The 21,812-nt window shown below is 35.3% G+C and overlaps 1 pseudogene; it reads right to left on the reverse strand.

Annotated features, from left to right (window-relative positions):
- Positions 1-2,368: 2,368 nt before the first annotated feature.
- On the reverse strand, positions 2,369-10,701 carry LOC118642164 (annotated as a pseudogene).
- Between the last annotated feature and the right edge of the window lie 11,111 nt (positions 10,702-21,812).

Here is a 21,812-nt window from a genome sequence, read left to right on the forward strand (position 1 = left end):
TAGGCTGGAAGAAAATCTGCTCTTAGCATCCAACTTCTTAATTAAGAGTTTTTATTAGGCTTCTATCTCATGTTTTTGTTTGTTGAATTTCAGGAAATGTCATTTAAAAAAACATTGTCAATTATTATAAGGATATTTAGCAAGTAAGACTAAAATAGTGAAAGCAACGTATGTTAGATCATCTTAACATGTATTTTGTTAAAAGGCAGCATTCAAATAGCTTGGAGAGAATTAGCCCTTTTTATTTCCAGGTTCTACAGTAATGTCATGCATGTGATTTAGAATCTCCATACCTCCAGGTACTTCTAAAATCTTTTTTTTTTTTTAGCTATTGGCATAAAGAATAAAATACCTCATAAAAATTTTCATGGATTATTCTAAAAGAATACAAAATAGGAAACACTGGGTATTGCTTATTTTGGTTAATAGTGTTAATTCATAATGATAAAATAATTAAACATATTACAATAATTATAAAAACAACAACAAATTCCTTGAGAGGAAGCCTGTTATTGTATAAACTTGAGTCTCTAAATTCTTCTTTCAATAAAAGTTTTAAAAAGCTAAGTAGGTAGAGTTTCTCTGACATTTGCAATTTAAAGGCACAGTGACTATGTTCACACAAAAATAATGGCTTCCTTAGTCAGAGAGACTATATCCTTGGTATAAATACGTTGTTCCATTCTTCAAAATTACCAACTTTGCATGAGCATTTTTGTAACTCTGACTATAACAGGGGCTGAACCAAATTAGTCCTGTAGTGATCTAATAACTGTGTGACAATTAATTGATAAAAAAAAAAAATTATATCAGTAGGTGAGTGGATAGAGTAGCTGCAGTACATTTACACACTGGAATATTAACTCAGTCATAAAAAAGAAGAAAATTTACCTTTCACTACAGCATGGATGGACCTAGAGATTCTTATGCTAAGTGAAATAAACCAATCAGAAAAAAATAAATACCATATAATTTTGCTTATATGTGGAATCTAATGAATAAACAAACAAAATAGAAACAGACTCATAGATACAGAAAACAGACCAACAGCTGTCAGTGGGGGGTGGGAGGATCTGTGTGAAATTGGTGAAGGGATTAAGCCACACACACATACACACAGACAAATTTCGTAGACACAAACATCCGTATGATTACCAGAGGGAAAAAGGGGTGAGGGCAGGTAATGGGGTGGGGTTAAATGGTGATGGAAGGAGACGAAACTGTGGGTGGTAAACAAACAATACAATATACAGATGATGTATTGTAAAATTATACACTTGAAACCTATTTAATTAGCCATCATAACCCTAATACATTCAATAAAAATATATTCAAAAATAAGTATATAGGGGAAAATTAAATAATTTTTGACACTAAAAAATCACCATGAAATGACTCTCTATATTATATAGACTTGATCAGAGTGTTCTAATTATCCCTTTTTAATCTATCACACCACCTTTCTAGATACTGGTATAATTTATTTGGTAGTAATTAGATATTTTTTTATTAAGCAGAACAATTTGGACTCCTTATTGTTTCCTATTAAATTATGTATATGCCTGGCAATCAAACATATTTAAATCATTTCCTATGTAACGCAAAGAAAATTCAGTAAGTTCCACAGAAAAGCCATAGTGAAAACTTAAAGAGGTTAGTAATGAAATATTCATGCCAACAGCTAACTTCAATGTGTCTCAAAAACTTTGGCATGCAAATGACAATTTGAGTTCAGTACCCACATCATTGTCCATATTTTGAAGACCCTGCAATTAAAATATGGTCCCTCAGTCAAACTGTAATAATAGTGATTGGCTACTGAAAAGTGAAGGATAATTGCAGTGATTCTCTCTCTTTTCTTTTTAGGAATTCTATGTGGTTGTTGTCCTAAACCACATCTTCTTCAAGCCAATGAGATGGAGAGATTAGATCAGAATTTCAGGCACTCTGTGCAGTGTGACTGGAAGCTGCTGCTTAAATATGGTTGCCTCTATATCCCCAACACTACCTCGTTTTTACTGAAAATGCGAATGTTTCAAAATTAGTAGCATACAGTCGTCCCCCATCACTTTGTGCTTCGACTTTCGGGGCATCACTCTATGGCGGTTTTTTCAAATAGTATCCTAGTGAAGCCCCAAAAGTCGAAGTGTGAAGTGGTGAGGGACGGCTGTATAAATAAAGAATCCTACTTCACGGAAACTCATTTATCCCCATTGAGTCAGAAACAGATTAACCGGGATAGAGGAAGGCCGACTGTATTTCTGTATAACATTTCTCTTGAGACATTCAGGCCAGCACTAAGTAAGATGTGGTAGAAGCAAAATATGTTTTCTGAATCTTGTATTCAATGACTGATCTTTAATTCAATTCAGTAGGTATCAGTACCTAAACAAATAAGAATTAAAGAATAAAAGAGCCCAGCTAGTGCAGCTCGGTGGTTGAGAGTTGACCCACCAAGAGATGGCCCAGTCCTCAGTGAGGGGCATGCAGGAGGCAACAAATTGATGTTCTCCTTCATCGATATTTCTCTCTCTCCCTCTCTCTCTAAAATCAATAAAGAAAAAAAAAAGAATAAATAGAAAAAAGAATATGTTATAAAAATGAATTTGAGTTTTTATAAACTGATTTCTATTAATAACTTGAACTTGACATCACCAACATCTACATTTAAAGACTTTGAACATTATTGCACCATGCTAATAAAAGGAGTGGGCATTTAAAATAATAGCAGCAGGGAATTGGGCTCTCTCCACTCTCATTGACATTACTGTAAAAATGCTGACCATCACCTAAGACTGCAGCAAGCACTAATCTTTTCGACAATGGAGGGTCTTGTCTCGATGCTGGTGGCTGCTGACTGATCAGGGTAGTGGTGGCTTAAAGTTGGGGGGCTATGGTAATTTCTTACAATAAGACAACAGAGAAGTTTGGTATCTTGATTGGCTTTTTCTTTCACAGTAGTTTATTTGTGATGCTGTTTGACAGCATTTTACTCAGGGTAGAACTTCTTTCACAATTGAAATTGATCCTCACACATGCTGCTGCTTTGACAACTAATAAAGGATGTAACATTTTACATCTTTTTGGTCATTTCAGCAGTCTTCACAGCATCTTCAGGAGTAGATTCCATCTCAAGAAACCACTTTCCTTATTCATCCATAAGAAGCTTCTACATATCCGTTCAGGTTATATCGTGAGGTTGTGGCAGCTCAGTCACTTCTTCAGGCTCCACTTCTAACTCCAGTGCTCTTGTTGTTTCTACCATATCTGCAGTTACTTTCTCCACTGAGGTCTTGAACTCCTCAAAGTCCTCCATGAGGGGGACTATCACCATGTGGTGATAATTCGAAACTCCAGCTAATGCTGATACTTTGACCTTTTTCCATGAATCACAAATGTCCTTAGTGACCTCCAGAATGGTGATACCTTTCCTTGAGTATTTCAGTGTAGTTTGTCCATGTCTGTCAGGGCCTTTGTGATGTATGGCAGCTATGGACTTACAAAATGTACGTCTTAAATAACAAGACTTGAAAGTTGAAATTACTCCTTGATCCATGGGCTGTAGAATGGGTGCTATGATAGCAGGTGTTAAAATAATCTCATTTTATGTCTCCATGGGCAGATGAGCAGTAACACTTTAAAAGGAATCTTGTTTTCCTCAGCAGTTGGTCTCTACACTAGGCTTAAACTATGCAGTAAACCATGTTGTGAACATATGTGCTATCACCCATTCTTTGTTGTTCCAGTTATAGAGTGCATGGAGAGTAGATTTAGCATAATTACTAAGGTCCCTAAGATTTCAGAATGGTAAATGAGTGTTGGCTTTAACTTAAAGCAACCAGATACATTAGCCGCTAAGAAGAGATCCAGCTTGTTCTCTGAAGTTTTGAATCCAGGAACTGACTGTATGTCTTCAACTATAAAAATCCCAAATGGCATCTTCTTCAAATATAAGGCTGTTTGTCTACATTGAAAATCTGTTGTTTAGTGTAGCCACCTTCATTAATTATCCTAGCTGGAATTTCTGGACAACTTGCTGCAACTTCTCCATCAGTACTCTTATGTTATGCAGACCTACAGAATATTCTGTAAAATATTCTTCAGGAACACTTCAGGATATAAGATTCTTTGAGTTATTGAATATTAAAACTTTTTCTTTAGTCACAGGGAAAAGCCCAATCTTACATACATTGACAGAACTTTTTATTGTAGCCATAGGTGCAATGGGCAATTGCAAATAAGCTCAGAATCATTTTTTCCCTGACATTTGATCTCAAAGTGCAGACCAGACGTGCGTCTTTATTTTGTCCCCCAGACTTTTCCTGATATTTCAGTCAAAATAAATAACAGACCAAAAAGCAAAATAAGTAAATAACTAACACAGCCTTCAGCTAAAACTCAACCAAAGGGCAGTGGATATGTACTTCAGACTCCCCTTCTTCAGGCAGATGCTCTAGAAGGCATTCTGAACACCCCTTAAGAGTGTAGTGAATTAGATCCCTACTGCTCTTTGAAGTACCTCAATAATGCACTCAGTCTTTAACATCTTCCCGAATTTTCTCCCTATGCTCTCCCTTCAACTTTTAGAGTAACTTTCCAAATTATTTAAGCTGCACTTAAGTGCTCTCTCTGATTCTGTTTCAGAAAAACTCAAACTAAGACAGTCGGCACAATAAATTGTTCTAGAAAGCAAACACTATGGTGGGGTTCAAGAAATATATTACTCCTCAGTCATGTGAAAATAAGCACTTGGGTCTTTGTGGTGATAGTCCCTACTATATTATTAAAGGGATCTAACATCTCAGGGTGAACATGTCAGAACTTCTTTTTTCTTTGAGACCAAAAATTTCACCAACTACAGAAGGTCTCAGGGGATACTCTATTAAATCAACAATGAATTAATTAATGTGACACCATATTTGAGAAGCTCTATGATGTCTGCATCCTATAACCCAGAGTTGGCAGAATGAGATACTTTGGAACTGATCACACTAGTTCAATGTGAGCCATAGAATTCTGGAGTAGAAAAGAGAAGACACTTAAACTACTATGTCAGAAGTGAAGTGGATATTGCTGCCATAATATGAAGCAAGGTTGAAATAGAAACCAAGAATCCATGAACAGACATGATACAAGATGAGTGGATAGCAAACAGGAATTGTAGAAACAAGAATAAACAAAATCTAGTGAATAGAAGTTTCATCTTGTTACTCAAAACTGTTGGTCACTACTGAGTCTGACAGCATGAGTTGAAAGGGAGGCCGACTTCCCTTGAGAAAGAACCCTGCACTACCACAAGGAAGTATTCTCTCAATCTTTCTCTGAAGTACCTGCTGCCATTTATCAGACTCACTATATACTGGGAAGAGAGAATACCCAGATCTTTTAGGGGCCATGCATACAATGTGCAAACTGACTTCAAGGCTACATTATAAGATACACTATTAAGACCAACAAGTTAGATTGGCAAAGTATGAAACACAACTAATAAATCTACTGTTGCCAACATTTGTCTCTTGGGGAGTCTAATAAACCTGTAGCTCCAATCTGTGATTATTTACCTGCGTTTTAAGCACAGGTGGTATAGATATACCTTGCTGCTAACAGAACCCCAGCTTTGGTTCCCCAGCCCACAGAGAAAGAAGTATTAGGAGCAGTCAGATGGAAATGCCTAACCCTGCTCTCTCCCCAGCCAAGAGAAGTTATACTACCTGAGGGTGGCACTGCAGAGATTAGTCACATTCAACACCTTGGACACAGAGTGGTGATTCCCAGCTATCCCTGTTCATTTTACCTGCATGCGCTCTGCATAGACTAAATGGATTATAACAGAATAAAAGGACTACTAGCATGATGCTAATTAAGGGGTAGCTCCAAGAGTGTTGTTGTTTTCTAACTGAAACAGATAAACAGAACTGCTGGCTCTGTTAATGCAGCAATTAGTTAGAGAAATTAACCCCATCTGACCCAACTGAAGAAACATCTATCCAAGAGCCCAGATAACATTTTATGTGCTTGGAATAAAAAATGAGGCCTCATCTATTTAGAAAATTATTGGAAATAAAAAGGAAAGTTTCCACATCTGACATATTTTGGCTACATGGAACCAACTTTGGATATTTCACCAAGATCAAGAATGATTGAACATGTATATTCACAGAACCTGTTTGGTCCATTGCTAAGATTTAATAAATTGCTTGAATAACAAAAAATAAATAATATTAAAATACAAATTGAAATTATGAAACAAATGTGATATTGTAAAAACTTAAAACAAAGTAAGACTAACAAACTATTGTTATTAGACAAGAGGCTGCCTGCTTTTCAGCATCTGTTAAAATCTCGTGCTATCATGCAAGCAAGTAGAGCCCCAAGGAAGTTGTAACACTCAGTATAAATTAAGAAATATGTCTTCATGGTGAACATGGAGCCTTCTGTTCAACCAACAGCCATCATTCATTAAGCAGTGAAGTAAGGACATCACACTGCATGGGAAAGGCTGTGTTATTCTTGAAGGATTCCCAAACCCTATGAACTGTCATTTTACACATCACCTTGCTAGTAAGGAGGTCCATTTATATTATCTGCTTGGATGAATTATGACAGATGCTTGGAGAGTAAATTTGGGACATACTCAGAATCACAGATAATCTTCTGAGCCTCAAACAAAAAAAGATAGCAACTGTCTGCCAAAGAGTAACATCTGGGATGTCTCACAGCACAATCCCCATAACAGTGAAAATGGGTATGACATCCAATTTTCATCTGTTATATGTGCTAATGCTGCAAATACATGTGGTCTCATTTGGTGCTTCAAATAAAAGTACCCGAACCTTGGTTCAGGTAAATCTCACATCTAAGGAATTTAAATGTGCCCCTTGAAGCCAGATTTCATGTTATTTAAATAAATATAAGTTTTGCTTTAGAGAGCCTTTTGGACAATATTGGAAGATTTAACTTTATGAAGAAATTATTCATAAGTATGATATCCTAAAGAATCATTCAATACTGGCAAGTAAAGTCCTGTTCAAACATTTCCTAATTGCTTGTTCTTTATGTTTCTCCCTTAGGTTTTACAAACTCTCAGGTCCCTCTTTCATTATAACCATGATTATTCTTGACTTCTCTTTCCCAACAGACAATATCAGAAATTAAATCACAAGACTAACAAACATATGGAGTTTATTCAATTAAGAGGTATACATATTTTCACTTTTTTGTCATAAATCATGTCATAGTACTCTCATTATAACCATCCTTCCAATAGCTCAACCTGTCAATTACTGGACCTCCCCACTACCAGTGATCTTTTATCTCTACTTCGTCTTACATATCATTCACTAGATTGTATAACTAGATCACCTCATCTCAAATAAAGTGCTTCCTACTATTCTTCAAAAATAATTTAGATTGTAACTCATCTCATAATCTACAATTTTGTCAGACCAAGCTCCCAAATACCCTACAGATTTGGGAAGATTTATAGCCATTTTTTGAACAACAGGATCAAAAGAGCACAAATAGCAGTGACTAGTGACTGATATTGGGTCATTGATGTAGCTCAAGCTTTGTATGTTAAGTGTAAAAAAATACAATATATATATATTTTTTTTAATCCTCACCCGAGGACATTTTTCCATTTTTTGTTCAGATAGAGCGGGAGGGAGAGAGAGGAAGAGAGAGAGAGAGAAACATCGATGTGAAGGGACACATCGAGTGGCTGCCACCCGCACGACCAACCAGGGCCGGGGACAAACTGCAACCGAGGTACATGCCCTTAGCGGGAACCGAACCCGGGTCTCTCTGTACCGCAGGCCAACACTCCAACCGCTGAGCCAAACCAGCCAGGGCAAAAAATACAATATTTTTTATTTGTTTTGTTTTTTATCTTTAGCCTTGAGTATGCAGTAAAAATACATTTATCTAACGTTACTTACGTGCCTGGCTGGTGTGGCTCAGTGGTTGAGCATCAACCCATGCACAGGTTAGATTCCCAGTCAGGGCACATGCCCAGATTGTGGGCCCAATCCCCAGTGAGGGGCTTAAAAGAGACAGCCAGTGGATGTTCTCTCTCATTGATGTTTTGCTCTCTCTCTCCCTCTCCCTTTATCTTTAAAAATCAAATTAAAGTTACTTAGGTCATTTGTAACACAGATACATTTGCAAAGTTATTCCATCTTTCATCTAGTCCAAGTTTGCTTTTGTTGATGTGTTCATTTGTTATTTACATGTACTAAAAATTACTATGTGGTGTACAGTTCTGTGGGTTTTGACAAGGGAATATAATCTTATATCACCACCAGTGTCACTTCAACAACAGTTCCATAATAAATGATATGCCTTTATAATAATTCTGTCTTCTACTCCCAACCCTTTTACAGTATTATAAAGATATTTCCAAAACTATAAAGATATATATTTTTGTCAATCTTCACTCAAGGATATTTTTCTGTTGATTTTTAGATAGAGGGGAAGGGAAGGAGGGAGAGAGAGAGACATTTATGTGAGAGAGACACATTGATTGGTTGCTTCCCGCATGACACTGGCCTAATCGAAGCTGCAACCGAGGTATATGCCCTTAACTGGGAATTGAACCGGAGACCCTTTGGTCCATGGGCTGAAACTCTAACCACTGATCCATACTGGCCAGGACTTCACCACTGTTTTCTTGCTTATACTATCCCTCATAAGATATATTTCCTAGTCTGCACATTAGCTTCTCTATATACATGTCATTTGTTTTTTCTTCTGGTTGCTGTAAGATCTTCTTTTAATGCATTTTTTTTTTTTTTTTGCAATTTGATTATGACATGCACTGTTATAGTTCTTCATATTTCTTGTGCTTGGTGTTTTTTGAGAATTCTTTGATATATGGGTGTATAGTTTCCATTATGTTTGGAAATGTATTGACCATTATTTATTCACATTTTTTTTTGTCTTGTTCTCTTCCACTGAAAGTCTATGTTGACATATATAGTAGTCTGCTTGCAGTTGACCTACCAGTTACTGATGCTGTTTTAATATCTCTAAATGTTTTTTTCTCTGTATTTCATTTTAAATAATTTCTCTTGTTATGACCTTGTAATCATTAATATCTTTGATTATATTATCTGATATGGCATTTATCTTATTGAGAATTTTTTCATCTCAGATATTATAGGTTTCCTCTTCAGAAGTTCGATTTTTATGTTTTAAAAATATTTTCCAGCCCTGGCCGGTTTGGCTCAGCAGTTAGAGCATTGGACCGTGGACCAGAGCGTCCTGGCTTCAGTTCCTGCTAAGGGCACATACCTCAGTTGCGGTTCATCCCTGACCCCAGTTGGGGTCGTGTGGGTGGCAGCCAGTCGGTGTGCATCTCTCACATTGATATTTCTCTCTCTCTCCCTCCCTCTCTCTCTCTCCTGCTCTATCTGAAGATAAATGCAAAAATGTCCTCGGGTGAGGATAAAAATAATATATACACTTTTTTTTCCCCCATATCTTTACTTTGAGTTACAATTTTGATACTGTTTTAATGACTTTTTCTGAGGATTTAGGCACCTGTGTCAGGTCTAAATCCTGAGAGATTGATTTTTTTTCCTTTCATTATGTGTTATCTTGTCCTATGTCTTTGTATGAGGGGATATCTTTGAAGGATTCCTGACACAGTGAATTATACTTTGTTTCATACTGGATCCTTTCTTATTTCTAAAATTCTTGAGGTTTGTCTGAGGAGCATGTTAGGTTACATGGAAATGGTTTATTCTTGCTGCTTCAATTCATACAGTTATGTTATGGAATTGGCTTCTTTCCATAACCCTCAGGGTCCAACCTCCACTAGCTTTAAACTTTTCTTCTGCAGCATCCTCTCCTCTCTCAGCCTTCATCGAATTGAAGAGTTAGGTCCTCGCTCTGAACTACGCTTTGGTTTAATGGGATGATGTGGATGGTTTGATCTTCTACTGAGACCACTGAAACTTTCTCCATATCAGCAGTAAGGTTATTTTGCTTTCCTATCATTCTTGTGTTCACTGGAGTAACATATATAATTTAAAGACTTTTTTATAATTAGTTTTTTTATCATTAAAAAAATTGTTTGCTACAGATGTTTCTCCTTGATTCCCCATTGACACATTCCCCCCAGTCCTGTCTCCCCCCCTCCCCCGAATTGTTGTCTATGTCCATGGTTATGCATACATGCATAAATTCTGTGGCTTATCTCTCCCCCCAACCCCTCCTCTGAGGTTTTTCAGTCAGTCTGTACCCTACTTTTGTGTTTCTGGGTCTATTTTGTTCATCAGCCTATTTTGTTCATTATATTCCACAAATAAGTGAGATCACGTGATATTTGTCTTTCTCTGACTGGCTTATTTCACTTAGCATAATACTCTCTAGTTCCCTCATGTCATCTCAAAGGATAAGAAATCTTTCTTACAGTGCATAGTACTCCATTGTGTACATGTACCACAACTTTTTTATCCATTCATCTACTGATGGACACATGGGCTGTAGTAGCACTTTTCATTTTCTTCAAGAATTTGTCCTTTGCATTTATAACTTGGTTAGGTATTTGGTGCAAAAGGCCTAGATTTCCAGTTGTTTAAGGTTTAGGTCTATCTCAGCTTTTGATATGCCATCCTCACTAAATTTAATCATTTCTAGCTTTTAATTTACAGTAAGAAATGTACATTTTTTCTTTTCGCTTGGACACTTAAAGGGCATTGTGAGAGTTATTAATAGGTCTAATTTCAATATTGTTGAGGGACAGAGAGAGAGAGAGAGAATGGCTGGTCAATGCAGTTGTTAAAACTCCATTTATTATTACATTTGCTGTCTTATATGGTGTGGTTTGTGGAGCCTCAAAATAATTACAAAGATAATTGATTACAGATCACTGTAACAAGTATAATAATATTGAAAATGTTTAAAATATTGTGAGAATTACTTTAGAACACAGAGACATGTAGGAAGCAAATGTTATTGGAAAACGGCACCAATAGACTTGATTGACTCTGGATTGCCACAAACCTTCAATTTGTGAAAAATGCAGACTCTGTGTAGCACAATAAAGGAACATGAAATAAAACAAGGTAAGCCTGTAATTATCAACTAATTTCTTGTCTTGAATTTTATTACTTATTTAAACCCTGTTTGCAGATAACATATAAACACTTACAGTATGAATTGGACAAAAATGAGTCTAATTTTAATGAATAATTTCAAATTTTGATATTTATTTACTAAGAGGAAAGAAGAACTATGAGGCAATTTTCATAGTACCCAATTTTAATGGTGATTTCAGGTATGAGCAGCAGTACTGTCTGCTTCACTATCTAATTTATTGCTGTACATTTTTGTTACTGTTTCAAGGTAGGAGAAGAATCTTTATATAAATAAGCACTTATAAATAGAAGTTTTTAACTACTTGCATTATATCCTATGAATACACTTCTAATAAACTGATCTGAAGTTTAAAAAATGAATGCTAGAATAGTTTTATTTTAAGGTTGAATTAGCAATATTATTTAACAATTGCTTTCATACTTTGGGTGCTAAATTTATAGGGACACAATAATTTGGTTTAACATATAATTTAAATTTTAAGTGTTAAGTAGTAGAAAATATTAATAAATATGTCATAGTATTTTGAGAAGTGAAAACATTTCATTAAAATAATCTTAGCTATTCTTTATCGGGCATAAATTTATAATTTCCAAAAATTAAATCAAATTTTCTAAGTGATAGCTAAGTTTAAATTTTAATGCATCATTACCTTTTGTCTGCACTTTTAGAGCAGTGATATTAAAACCTTGGATTTCCAAAGTGAGTTCTGAAAGCTTTTAAAAAATATCTTTATAAAAAACAATAAGCCTGGCCAGTGTGGTTCAGTGGTTGAGCATCAACCCATGCACCAAGAGGTCACTGGTTTGATTCCTGGTCAAGGCACATGCCCAGGTTATGGACCCAATCCCCAGTGCGGGGCATGCAGGAGGCGGCCAATCAATGTTCTCTCTCATAGATGTTTCTCTCTCTCTCTCCCTCTTCCTTCGTCTCTCTCTAAAAATCAATAAAGTAAAAAAAGTTTTTTGTCTTAAAAAATATCAAGTTTCTACAACCATGACATATTAAAGATCTAATTTATAAAATATTTGTGACAGCAGCCTGAATCCAGCCAACAAACATTGGCATGAACATGAAAATTCTGGAGTTCACTAACCACATTATTGTGAGTTAATGGATCAGTCTAGAGTTTAAAATGTTTTCTAAATAACAATGACAACCTATGTGGCATTATTCAACATTTAATACTTATAGTGAAACTAGAAAGTCTTGTAACAACAACATTGATATGAACAGAAAACTCCATTGTTCTCTTCCATACCATTGAAAGTTTCTTCTGCCACCACTATTGACCTGCTCTGAGCAGCCACAACAGAGATGTGGCTATTGAATACTTGAATGGGCTAGTCTGAATTAACATCTGCCATTAGTGACAAATGTACAATTTTTAATAACTTAGTATAAAAAGAATATAAACTATCTTACTATTAAGTTTTCTAATTATTATATTTTTAAAATAAAATTGTTGGATAATTTTAGTTCAAATATGTTACATTTTATTTTGTCTGAGACATCTAGGAAAAAATGCAAGACTTGGGCAAATAATCTCAAAAAGTGTAAATAATAGTGGCAAATGATTTTCATTTAAATTATCTTAATGTGGGAAATACTTTATTGTAATTTGTCTATTGAAAATATTGTTATTTGTCACATCCTTCCAGCTTAAAGTTTTATTTCTTTCTCGCTGCTCTCAAGATATTTATTTGTCTTTAGTTTTCATAATTTTGATTCCGAAGTGTCTTGGTATGAATTTCTTTGGGTTTTTCCTGAATGGAATTTGCTCAGCTTTTTTGAGTCTATAGATTTAAGTCTTTTGCCAAAATTGAGGAATTTTTAGCCATTATTTCTCTCAGTACCTTTCCAATCCTGCCTTCCCTCTCCTCTCCCAAGTCTCAGTGATGAGAATATCAGATCTTTAGTATAGCCATTCAGGCATTCTTGTTCAGTCAGCTTCTTGGTGTTCAGATTAAGTAATATCTATTGCTCTATCTATCTATCAAATGAATAGATGTTTCACTCTGTTCTTTCCATTCTCCTGTATTATACATTTTAGTTTTGAAATTTCATTTTGATTCTTCTCTATAACTAATTCTTCTTTGCTGAGACTTGCTATTTTTTAAAAAAAATGTATTTGCTGTGTGTTTGTAATTGCTCATTGAAGCCTTGTCTGATAGCTATTCGAAAAATTTTATCAGGTAATTCTAACATCTGGATCGTTGTTTGTATTTGTTGATTGTCTTTTCTCATTCAACTGAGATGTCTGTTTTTATGGTATGCATGATTTTTAATTGAGTCTTGGACATTATGGATATTATGTTATAAGAATCCATATCTCATAGCTTTATGATAGCAGGCCTCTCTGACACTGTGCTGGCAATGGGGGAACATACCTCATTACTGCCCAATGGGGGTGGAAGTCCAGGCTTCCTATCAGGCTCTCCACTGATATCAAGTGATAGAGAGTATAGAGGGTTGGGGATAGTGGGTGGGGGGGCACTTGTTACTCTCTGGAGATGATGATTGACCCAGTTCTCCAGTTGACTTCTGATACCACCCTAGCAAAGATGGGCCTGATTACTACCACAGGTGAGGCGAGGTGTCTTTTTTTCTTTGGTGTTTGGCTAGAATAAAGCAATTATTGTCATGTGTCCTGTGTGACTTGAAAGCTCCTTTTCTGGTCCTGTGGCTAAGAAGAACAGGCTATTTTTAAGGCTTTTATTGTGTGTGTGGAGGGGGAGGAGGTGTCTGCTCCTTATAGACTTGTATGTAAGAAACAATGCACAGTGAACTTAAATGAAAAAAAAAAAAAAAGGCTGTCATTGGAGAGAGTTTACTCTCATTCACAGTCAATATCTAGTTACAAATAGTCTCCAAACCTTATCTGTGTCTCCTTTGAAATGTTTCTATTGGTATATTGTCCTTTCTTTTCCCCAGAGAACACTTAAGTTCAGTGTTTGTTTTCTATTCTTCTTCCTTATTAATGTTTGAAAAGAACATTTTGAATATATCAACTATTTGCCAATAGCAGCAGAAAGCACAAGTCAACCACTTGCACTTATAACCTCTCTCATACCTAGCAGTGCCCAATCACTGATTTTCCAAGTCCCTGGGTTTTATTCTAGTCTAAGCTTTGCTGTAATTGCCCTTTATTCAGTGGAAACTCCCAGACAAGCTCTGCGTGTGTTTTGGCCTTCATACCCCAACTGCTCGGACAATGCCTACAGTGGACTCCCCCTTCCTTTTTGAACATTCACATTCTATTTAATTCTGAAGGGTTAGTTCAAATTTTAGTAAAGTCTTTCTAGCTCACTCTAAAACCATAGTGATTCTTTTCTCTGGACACATGAGGTACTTTTTCTCTAAGGGTAATTATCAGTCATTTTAGATGACACAAAGTCTACTTTTATTTTTTAAAATGTCATATCTTTTTTACCATATATTATTTAAAGATGATATAACCAAACTGTAAACATACTTTCAAAAATTAATATAATTTCTAGTTGAAATATACAGGAGAAATAAAAAGAGTGTAAGATAATCCAGGTTGTGGACCCTATCCCCAGTGGGGGCATGCAGGAGGTAGCCAATCGATGTTCTCTCTCATCGATGTTTCTATCTCTCTCTCTCTCTCACTCTCTCTCTCTCTCTCTCTCTCTCTAAAACAATAAAAAAAGAGTATAAATTATTTAAAAATATAATCTGTGCTTAAAATGTAAATATCTTGATACTTTAATGCTAAAAAGCACTATGAAATGATCAGAGCTTTGTAAACTTACTCTGAATTAGAGAGCAAAAATTATAGATCAATACAGCTGTTTTGTATATGTGACTCAATTAAATTGAGCCACAATTGCAATTGGCTTTGTATTTAATGACAAGATTCTTTGTTAGAGTGAGCAAGACTTGATAATGTTATAACCAAAATACTATATGTTCCTTTGCTGATTTTTACACTAATATGTTTCTTGAGTATATATTAACTCACACATACATTAATTTGTCCTTTATGTAAACAAGAGTTAGATCCCATGCTCAGCTAGCTGTAAACAGAATTTCTTCCCCTCCGATCACTAAGTATGTCACTCCCAATAACTGATATTCATAGAAGGTCCTACAAGTATCTAAAACCAATAGGGGAGATGACATTATAGAGTCTATAATCACAAATGAATTAACAATTTGTAGTTTTGAATTTTTATTAACTGGCATGTAATTTTTAATTTTGTCTCAATGTATGAGATTCTATATATAAGTGTTTGGAAGGCCTTATAAAATTGTTGTATCAGCCACAGAATCAAGTACCATGCTTTTGTGAACAAAGATTTTTCAATACATTTAAAGTTGGTAATATTGACGAATTCACCTGTAGAGGAAAGGGTGTTTACTTGGAAACCCTTAATTATTAGTAAAAATTATTTAATTTTCTTGAGAATTTAGAAGATACATAATACTGTGCAACTTAGAAACTATTGAAACTTTGGTAAATAAAGTTACACGTTATGGTGGGAACCTTGAATTCAGATATTCAGTGAAATTAGGGTAGAAGCTTACTTAAATCAACTTAAAATACAGTGTCTCTTAGGTCAACTTATAATTTCAGAATATGATAAAACTAATAAAATATTCCATGAAAATACTAATTTATATGTTTCAAAATATTTTTCTGACATTGTCAAATTAGGATACTTCTAAATTCAGTATTAACCAGCAAGTTGTCAATAGCCAGAGATTTAAAAAATAAATTAAAGCTACCTACCCTGAGAAAGTGTATTATCTTTAAAAGTACTGAGATTTAGCTCAATATTTTTGGTTATAATGACTGCTTTAACAAGTGACACACAAACTAGAATTGATTTGTCTGTCAGATTGCTGTGGCTCATACATTGGGCATAATGATTGGCTCAGTCACATACTGGACATAAGGGTACCGCTATTCCTTGAAGAGAGTAGTTCTAGAATCACAACAGTGAATGTTGTAGGAAGCAGTGAAGCATATTTAAAGGGAACACAGACTTTGAAGTTAAAAAAATTTTTTTTTTTTTTTCAGACTATATGATTCCTGGATTTTGACCTTGGGTGATTTACTTAGGCACTCTTAATTTCAGTTTTGTCGATTATACAATAAAAACCAAATATATTCTTCATAGTTTTAAAGAATGAAAGTACAAAGCAACATGCACTGTATCTGAAACATTTCACAATATGTCTGAAAAAACAAAAAAGGTAGAGTGAGGTCAGTGATACAATTATCAGGAGGCTACATATTTAATACACATAAAACATCTGTGACAATAATAAACATTTATGATGTACCTATTGTGAAAATCTAATGGTATTTTGCACTTAAGCTTTGCTGATTTAGCATAATCCAGAGGGCTTTAAATCTTTCAAATCTTTTTGTAAAAGATCAGTCCGCTAATATTGGAGGCTCTATGATGATTATGGCTGTTGTAGCACAAATGCAGCCACAGACAACATGTGGAATAACGAATGTGACCATGTTACAAAAAAACGTATTTGTGGACATGGAAACATTAATCCTATATAAATTTTATGTTTCACAAAATAATATTATTCTTTTTACTTTTTCAAACATTTTAAAATGTAAAAACTATTCTTAACTCGTGGCTTGTACAAATCAGCCAAATTTGATTTATAGGAGAGTATGTAACTGGGGTAGATGAAGAGAAATGTGTATACCTAACTTTGTAAAAAATGTTCTGGAATCTTCCATTTTAAAAATTATTAATTAAAGACTAAAATAAGACTTACATCTTTCAGTTCATTTTGTCTCCAGTGAACTTTTTGTTCCCCAAATATCTTATTCTGTAGCCACACATTGAATGTAACCATTACTGAAAGCTACTCCACTTTAGAATATGAACTTGAAACACCTTACTCTATGATCATGATCAGCTCTGTCTCTCTCATTTCATTATGTTCCCTTATTGCATAGGGCACTTTGATCCCTTCATAGTCTAATTATCAGCAGATTCTTGTGTCTTTTTTGTTTTATTAACTTAAATCTCATGCTTCATTTTTTGAAAGTACCCTTCACCCTTTCGCATTTTCCTTTTTCTGCAGTTGTGTAGAAAATAAAATCCTAATCACTTATTAGCACAAGTGTCTTCCTTCATTTATCCTCCAGCCAGGATAAGAGAACTTGGAAATAATAAATTACAACTATAATAAAAATTTTAAAAAAAACTCATAATAATAAAACAACCATAAAAATTTTAAAAATATATAAAACATTTATAATACACTAACAAATATATAAAATAGAAATAAAGGACTGTAAAGATGAAAGGCTTTATCAAACATGCTCTATAATCACAAGTGACCCATCAACATTGCCCAAACATCTCCATCCATTAAAAACTACTTATTGAGCACTGAACATGCACTCTAAGCACTCTTCTAAATACAAAGTGTGTAAGAGTAAACAACTAGTTAAAATGCTTTTTGTCACAAAACAGAATACTGTGCTAATGGGAAACAAAAAGGAGAACTAACCTGATCAGGGCTGAGAACTTAACACCAATGATTTAGTTGTATGAAGAGGACGAGAGAGTTCTAAGAAAAGTAACAGTAGTTGAAAGCATGAAGAAAATTACTATTGGTCAAAAAAAAAAGAAAACTCACGGATCTGTAGTAATTAGCTCTGGGGAGAGAGGTGAAGATTTCAGTATAGGAAGAAACACAAGGTTAGAATGTGGAGGGTTCCGTAAGCCATTTAAAGGACTCTGGATATCTTTCCTAAAGATAATAAATTACTGTTAGAGTATTTATATTGTGGAGGTGACATGATTATATCTCCACTTTTGAAAGACAACTTTTAGCTTCAGAGAGAATTTGAGATGGCCAATGTGGAGGCAGTCAGGCCTGTGAGATATTGTTGCTGTTACACAGCTCAGAGATAAAGCTGTCCTAGGTTTGGGTGAGGCCACTGGAGATGGATGACACCCTGCCTTGCGCTTGAGCGACTGGATAGGTTGTGACATTAATTACTAAAATGAGAAACTCTATAAGAGCAGGTATTTTTTTAAAAAAATGAAGAGTTCAGTTTGCATATGAGGTTTATTTAAGAAAATTCAGAAGGAGGTTCTCAGTAAGCTGTTGGTGATATAGGTATGGTTCTTGGGAGAGGGGATGTGGGGCTATAGAAAAAAAATGACTTTCCTCCCAGCTTTTAGCTGGGCTAATGATTAAATTAGCATGAAACAGATTGACAAGAGAATAATGTTTAAAGTTGATTTTACAAATGCACATTCTGAGGTGCCACAATGAGAACCAAGAAAAGATTGGGCAATTGAAATGTATATGATATTCTGGAGTTAAGAAAAAAGGAGTTTGTGGTTTAGGACATTGAGGGGTAGGAAGGCAATTCACATGGAGATGGAAAAACAAATGTTTGGTAAACAAATGTTTGCTGGGACATCTTTGACAATAGGACACAAACAGGACCTTGAACAAACAGACCTTGCTAGTTCCTTCCTATCTACACACTAGTTCATATTCAACTATAGTTATCTGTGATAATATTTCTCTTAATTCAGGTCCTCTATCTGAATTCCTTTTAGTCAATTAGGGGGATGATCAAAGGTTTTTCCTAAGTCTTTTGTTCCTTAATAACAAGCTAAAAATGAATAACTCAAAATGTATATTTTTGGTGGGGGATGGAAATGCTACTTCCCTTTAGGGGCCCAACAGAGATATTTAAAATTTGTCAGAATATTCTAGGTAACTGAAACCATGGGAGTGGAAGAGACTCCCACACATCAATATGCGCAAGATTGTGTGAAAGCAAGGTCTGAGCCTGCGTTGTTTTGCTGTAATCATACATCCCAGAAGAACATCTAGCATATCTCGAGCACTTAATATGAAGTTATAATATTTATAACAGAGAGAATAAATAAGATGCAATAATGCATTGACTACATGGGAATACAAATAAAAGAAAGAAGAAAGCAATTATTAGAAAACCCCCAAAGTAAGTGTTACTTTCACCAAAAAGTATTTATAGTGATATCAAAATAACGATTCTAAAATCCGAGTTGCACCATGCCATGCTCCTACTTACGGCATCGGCATCCTCTGTTACTCCTCATTACTGACTTTTGAGATGTAGATGGACCTTGGTGACTATTTTCCTGCTCGTCTCCCTCCTACATCTATATCTCTAATGTTCAATTTTAGTTGTGTAAGATCGATCCTAGCCTCTGAGATGGATACTGCACAGGAAGACACTACTTGACCTCAACCAACCTATTCACCTCATTTGTTTTACCATGTTGTTGAATATCTATTTCAATTGGTCCAGTTGGAATGATTGCCAAGATTTTTTTAAAATAGGTCCTTTTTTGTAGATCATAATGAATAATAATAAATCTGCAGCTATCTTGTGTCCATACTAATGTTATTGGTGAAAGTGGGTGTTGGGGGTCAGCTCCTTATGATATCTCAAGAAAAGTAATTTTCTGAGACTCATACAGGAAGGAGAATGAGTGATTTTTATTTGTGTCGAATTACATTTCTGGGTTTTCAAAGTCTCATTTTTCTTATTCCAGTCCTGGAAGATGTGCAACTGGGGATTCAGTAGAGCTAGAAGCAAAGCCAGTATCCAGAGTTTTTATTCCATGATGCAACTGGGTCTGATTTACCATCAAGCTAGTGGCATTTCATTAGTCCATTATGTGTGAGGGTTCACGTGGCTGTGGGCCACGTTGGCAAATGCAGGCGTATAAGAGCCCCACAAGCTAAAAGTCAAGCATGAGCAGGCAAGAGAGTGAACCAAAGAGCAAACACCTTTGTTTAGGAGGTTAAGTATGGCAAATTTTCTCATGCTCGCAATGGCTATGCCTACTGTGGTCAATGACTTGTTCCCAGGTGTGACTGACAGGCAAGTTCCTTCCCTGTGTCACCCAGACTTTAGTGGACATGCATCTATTTTTTTCCTTTCCAGAAGGGTGACTTTGCAGCTTCTTGGAAAAGCTATACAAATGAATACACAACCCTTGCTCCTTTCCTGTTATTTTTATATTTTTTATAAATATATATATTTTAAATTATTTTTGTTACAGATGTTTCTCCTTTTCCCCCCATTGAGCCCCCTCCTCCATGCCCTGTCCCATCCCCAGCTTTGTTGTCTATCAATTATGTATACATGCATATAAGTTCTGTGATTTATCTCCCTCCCAAACACACTCTCTACTGAGGTTTGTCAATCTGTACCCTTCTTCTATGTCTCTGGATCTATTTTGATCATCAGTTTGTTTAGTTTATTATACTCCACAAATAAGTGAGATCATGTGATATTTGTCTTTCTCTGATTGGCTCGTTTTACTTAGGATTATTTTTGGTGGGGGATACTTTCCAGGTCCCTCCATGTTGTCCCAAAGGATAAGAGATATTTCTTTCTTCCAGCTGCATAGTACTCCATTGTGTATATGTATCAGAGCTTTTTTATACACTCATCTACTGATGGACACTTGGGCTGTTTCCAGATCTTAGCAATTTTAAATAGTGCTGCTATGGACATAGGGGTACATATATTCTTTCTGATTGGTGTTTCAGGATTCTTAGAGTATAATTCTAGAAGTGGGATCACTGGGTCAAATGAATGTTCAATCTTTAATTTTTTGAGGTAACGCCATAGTGTTTTCCATAGTGGCTGCACCAGTCTGCATTCCCACCAGCAGTGTACTAGAGTCCCCTTTTCACCACACCCTCATCAACACTTGTTGTTTGATGATTTGTTGATGGCGGCCATTCTGACAGTTGTGAGGTGATACCTCATTGTTGTTTTAGTTTGCATCTCTGTGATGATTGTGATGTTAAACATTTCTTCATATGTCTCTTAGCCATTTGTATGTCCTGTTTGGAGAGGTGTCTATTTAGTTCCTCTGACCATTTTTTAATTGGGTTTTTTGTTTTCCTTTTGTTAAGTTGTATGAGCACTCTCTATATATTGGAAATTAACCCCTTATCTGATATATCATTGGCAATTATGCTCTCCCATACAGTGGGTAGCCTTTCAATTTGATGATTGTATCTTTCACTGTGCAGAAGCTTTTGAGTTTGATGTAGTTCCATGTGTTCATTTTCTCCTTTATTTCTCTTACCTTAGGTGATATATGAAAATTCTGCTGCATATGATGTCTGAAATTTTGTTGCCTCCATTTTCTTCTAGGATTTTTATAGATTCACGAGTCACAATTAAGTCTTTTATACATTTTGAGTTTATCCTTGTGTATGGCATAAATTGGTGGTCTAGCTTAATTTTTTTGCAAGTAGCTGTCCAATTTTCCTAACACCATTTATTGAAGAGGTTGTCTTGACTCTTTTGTATACTCTTGCCACCTTTGTCAAATATTAATTGAGCATTTCATCTTGGGCCAATTAATGGGTTCTCTGTTCTGTTTCATTGATCTATCTTCCTGTTCTTGTGCCAGTACCAGGCTGTTTTGATTACAGTGGCTTTGTAGTATACCCTGATATCTGGTATTGTTATCCCTCCTACTTTGTTCTTTTTTTCAAGATTGCTGTAGCTATTAAGGGTCTTTTTTGGTTCCATATAAACTTTGGAACCAAAGTTTATATTCCAGTTCTGTGAAATATGTCATTGGTGTTTTGATGGGGATTGTATTGAATCTATAGATTGCTTTGTGTAGTATGGACATTTTGATGATGTTAATTCCTCCAATCCATGA

Source organism: Molossus molossus, unplaced genomic scaffold (assembly GCF_014108415.1).
Source record: "Molossus molossus isolate mMolMol1 unplaced genomic scaffold, mMolMol1.p scaffold_m16_p_1, whole genome shotgun sequence".
NCBI classification, from domain to species: domain Eukaryota; kingdom Metazoa; phylum Chordata; class Mammalia; order Chiroptera; family Molossidae; genus Molossus; species Molossus molossus.